Here is a 5,327-nt window from a genome sequence, read left to right on the forward strand (position 1 = left end):
GAACATTTTTCTTGGGTATTAAAAAAAGTGAGACCAGGGAAATTAATTTACTTTTCTCAACTTATATAAATATACAAAGATATTTATCACAAAACATTTATGATCAGGAATTTAAATATAGTAAAGAATACTTTAATTCTTTTGTACTTAATAACTTTATTGAACTTCACAATACTGCTTTGTTATTGTTATTCAGTTGCTAAGTCATATCCATCTCTGTCCTTCACTATCTCCCAGAGTTTGCTCAAAAGCATGTCCATCGAATGGTAATGCTATCTACCCATTTCCTACTCTATCACCTACCAGTCCTCCTTCTTCGCATACCAGTTCACATAATGTTGAAGCCTATTTTGAAGAATTTTGAGCATTACTTTGCTAGCATGTGAATGAACACAATTGTGTGGTAGCTTGAACATTTTTTGGCATTGCCCCTCTTTGGGATTGGGATAAAAACTGACCTTTTCCAGTGCTCTGGCCATTAATGAGTTTTGTTCATGGAACATATCTATTTAAAATTTTATGTGATTCATATCTTCTTTCACGCTGAGTTATAGAAGGTGGATATGTTTTTAAAAGCCAAGCATAGTTTTAGAAACATTTAGGAGAATTTATTGTAACAAGAAACAAGTTTTTGTGTTTTCCTTTAAGCTCTGAAGCTGTCCTTGGGCTAATACGTTCTGGTCAGATAATGATGAGCTGTAAAATCAAATATATGTTGCTTTTTACACTTTTCTGCTCCTGAAATGGTAAGGAAATAATATGAAATGGACAAACTCTTTGGAAAGATACAGTATGTTAAGCACTGCCTCATTTGTGTTTAATAAGCATTCCAGAAGCTTGGATCATTGATGAAGATGCAAAAAGGTGAGAGGAGGAGTGTTCTTCAACATGGCTGAACCTTAAAAACACAAGGCTGAAGGAAAGAAGCCAGACATAAAAGGTTACAAATTGCATTGTGGCATTTATATGAAAAGTGCATAATAGGCAAGTCCATGGAGACAGGCAGATTGTTTCCAGAATCTCTGTGTTGCAAGGGAAGAGAAACTTGAAAAGACTACTCAAAGAACACACGCATCCACCCATATATGCACTTTATATCAATTTCATAGGACAAAGCAAGTAACATGAACATGCCTATCACTTGAGGAGGGAAGACAGTTTGGGTCCCCTGTGTTCTCAGGAGGAGAGCCAGACATCTTGATGAGCAGTGAAATAATGTACTTTTTTTAAAATAGATGCTACATTTTTTAATTGTGATCATGTGTTGCTTAATCAAAAAAAGTTTATTTGAAAATAGGATTCTATTTATTGAATAAGAAAGGAAGATGATTCATAATTATGGAAGATAATCAGTTCATAAAACATGTTAAGAAAGAATAAAACTTTATTAAATCTCTTATCTACATTTATATCTATCATCAATATCTATTTATTGCATTATTTTAGCATGCAGTGAAGAAGGCTAGAAAATATACTGAAGCGTAATGAAATTGGTTATCTCTAAGTTATGAATATATTTGTTCCATTTATACACTTTTCTAGATATTTTTTTCATAACTTTTCTAAAGGGAACATTTAAGATAAGCAGTTAAAACACTAAATATATTTTTAAATGTGATTAGTGTTTTTGACTTGCACATCACTTTTTGACTCTTTACTACACTAGTATTTTGATCCCGTTAATAATATTCTGTAATCAATGTTAATATTTAAATAAAGGACAGAATAACCATAGTCTCTTCCTAAAATAGTATACATGAAGTTTTACTGATAATATGGTTAAAATCATTTATGGCCAAATAATAACGAGGCCCAGTGTGGGCAAATATGTAATCTAGCATATGTTTTGGAGAAGGAAATGGCAACCCACTCCAGTATTCTTGCCTGGAGAATCCCAGGGACAGGGGAGCCTGGTGGACTCGTCTATGGGGTCGCACAGAGTCGGACACGACTGAAGCGACTTAGCAGCAGAAGCAGCAGCATATGTTTTAATTATAGTGGACATTTTAGTTTCTTCATGTAATTTGAAATAATGTTGTTTTTTAAATGCAAAGCATTAAGTAGTAGAGGATAGATCTGTAAATACGATTAGAAGGCAGAAGGACCTAGATACAAAAGGACCAGTATCCAGGAGAGTCCTATAGAAGAGATCACCTTGAGGAAAACACTTTCTCCATCCAGAGACAGAGCCAGCCCATAGTGTTGAGTCATGGATGAACCCAGAAGAATTAGCACCCTGACATGCCTATGCTGGGGCTTCCCTGGTGGCTCAGACGGTAAAGAATCTGCCTACAGTGTGGGAGACTCTGGTTTGATCCCTGAGTCAGGAACATCCCCTGAAGAATGGAATTACGCACTCCAGTATTCTGGCTTGGAGAATTCCATGGACAGATGAGCCTGGTGAGTTACAGTTCACGGGGTCACAAAAGAGTCAGACATGACTGAGCGACTAACATTTATTTACTTACTTATGACTATGCTCCCTTGTTCACCTTCTTCTGAGGTTCCCATTGACTGAAGCTGTCTGAAAGCAAGAAGGCTTGGGAGTCTTTTGAAGCTGCCATGTAGATCAGGCTTTAAGACTTAGAGGAAAGAGTGAGGTGGGAATGTGGGCCACAAATTCAAACAGAAATTATCCGGAAGATGTATGACTACTAATTTATACTTTGAGATGGTCTATTGCAAGCATTATTTTATGAAGAGTCTTTCATTATTTTTAATATAAGAAAAGAGAAAAATAATATTTTTAAAAGAAATAATGGTTAGAAAGCCAGGTTGAAATGATAATATTTTCGTTGTTGTGCTGGCATGCTCAGTCATGTCTGATTCTTTTGTGACCCCATGGACTGTAGTCCTCTGTCCATGGGATTTCTCAGGCAAGAGTACTGGAGTGGGTACTTATTTCCTTCTCCAGAGGATTTTCCCAACCCAGGGATTGAAACTGTAGCTTCTGCATCTCCTGAATTGGAAGGCAGATTCTTTACCACTGTGCCTTGGAATTATAAAGTTTGTCACATGAAAATTGTTTTGGAATAAAAGCAAAACAAAAACATGAAAAGTGAGTGATTCAACATGTATACATACATATTATTTACAGAATAACTCCATAAATTTTCTGTCTTACTTATAAATTCAAAGCATGGGAAACCCAGAATCTAATCTGTACACTAAAAGAGTCAGATAAATGTGAAAAGACACATGATTCCTTTTCTCTGATAAATTATGAGCAATTAAAACATTTAGGGACAATTTATTTATATGTTGAATCTGCAAAATTTGCTTTGCCCAATTAAATAAATAGGCACAATTTAAGATAACCTTTGAGAACAGAAGAAAAGACAGAGACTAAGTAACCACTTAGATAGTTTAAAACAACATACTTATTTTGCATGTAGATTGTAATTTGCTTCATTGCATGCTTTAACTTGTGGCAAAGATTACCTGTTGAATTGCAAAAATTTATGTGCCCTTTCTGTTATGTAAAGGTGTTTGGGGGAATGATTCATCTGCCAGGCACTGCATTTAGAACTCCTAAAGGAACCATGATACCACTCCACAAGAAAAGGGGATGGCAGTGCTGCCTGAGATGCTCGTGCCAAGTCTTTCAGTCATGTCCGACACTGTAGGCTGCCAGGCTCCTCTGCCCATGGAATTCTCTAGGCAAAAATACTAGCGTGGCTTGCTATTCTCTTCCCTAGGGGATCTTCCCCACCCAGGAATTGAACCAGTGTCTCTTATGTCTCCTGCACTGCCAAGTGGATTCTTTCCCACTAGCGCCACCTGGGAAGCCCAAAGTGAAAGTGTCCAGCTCTGTAACCCAATCCTGTGGACTTCAGCGCCCCTCTCCCCCACCGTCCCAGGTTCCTTTCTGCCTGTGTCACTGAAGGGTAATGGTGGTGACAATTCTCCCAAGGTTCTCTTTCATTGTCAAAACATAATATACAGGGAATTCTGAGAACCTGGACCACTGTGGAGAAGCTAAATGAAAAGAACTTGGATCCCAGAGTTACCACTTAATAGGAGAGCTATTCAGAAGGGCCACTTGGTAAGAAATATCAACATTTTGTTTATAATGAAAAAGGGAGAAAAATGCTGTATTAAAGCACTGAGACCTGGGAGTCGTTTGTTTCAGGAGCTACTGACCATTATTCAACCTTTAGGTTTACCAGCAATTGATATTAATCAAAATAGGAAAAGAAGAAAAATGAAAACAAAAAATGGAGTCAACAGCAATTCTATTAATAGACATAGTCAGTGTTAGTGCTTATGTATACCATGTATATTTAGTGGTTACATTTTGAATACTTTATATAAAAAGTACAAAGTCTATAAATCTTCTGTGTGCAGTCTGTTAAAATTATTTTGGGGTTTTATTTCTTTCATATACTGGGTTTATTAGTTCTAAAATCAACATATGATTCTATTTTATAGGCTAAAATTTTCTATTGATCTTCTCATCTTTAGTTTTATGTGTTATTTCTTTTTTTTTTTTAATCCAAAACGCGTTTATTGGGATGGTTTCCCGTTCATCTTCATAAAGGGACTTTTAGTGCTGCTTCCGTCTGAAAGAGCATCCTTCTGTAAGCCTTGCTTTTCCTCCTGTAGGATGGCAGAGGACAGTAGAGCAGCCAATACACAAAACTACTGTTTGTGCATGGCTAAAGACGGTGGTGATTTTATAGCATCCTGGGCATTTTACATCCATGAAATAGGAATTGGGGCTCTGCACCAGGCACTTCTTCTTGTGTTGCCTCTTCTCCTCTTCTGGAGAGGGACGAAGATCCTTTGTGAGAGGCATGTTCTCGTGAGGAGGCCGACTCCACTGGAAAGTACGTGTCATTTCTTATATTGAGCACATTAATAAGTCCTTTATACTCCATTCACTACTCTATCTTATTTATTGCATGTCTGGTTATTTTTTAAAGAGCCATGGGGCCTTAAGCAGATTTTCTTTTGCCAAGGAGGGCTTTCTTTTCTAGGAACACAGGGTAAAGAGCTGATCTCAAATTAGACAGGAACCTAACTGGGTGATCTTTGGGTTCCAGTCTACATAAGATTCAATCTTCCTGTGGTCTGTTTCTGTTCTTGGGATATATTATCGGGACATTTTAATCTTTGAATAGGGAGCTTGTCAGATCTTTTTCCTCAGCTCTAAAAACCAGGGAGATTCTGACCTACAGATATTTTAAGTTTAGCTCTCCAGATGTTTGCCTCCTCTTGTTTATAAAACTTACAGACATATTGAGGAGAAAAATAACTGTTTTGAGGCAGGTTTCATTAGTGGACTTGTCCTAAGTATAACACAATCATAGGTGATATTACTCAGT

General features: G+C 36.9%; 1 pseudogene; it reads right to left on the reverse strand.

The window, feature by feature from the left end:
- Positions 1–4,509: 4,509 nt before the first annotated feature.
- Positions 4,510–4,804, reverse strand: LOC148778711 (small ribosomal subunit protein eS27 pseudogene; annotated as a pseudogene).
- Positions 4,805–5,327: the final 523 nt, after the last annotated feature.

Source organism: Moschus berezovskii, chromosome 1 (genome assembly GCF_049115385.1).
Source record: "Moschus berezovskii isolate FMDL1 chromosome 1, NW_MosBer_1.0, whole genome shotgun sequence".
NCBI classification, from domain to species: domain Eukaryota; kingdom Metazoa; phylum Chordata; class Mammalia; order Artiodactyla; family Moschidae; genus Moschus; species Moschus berezovskii.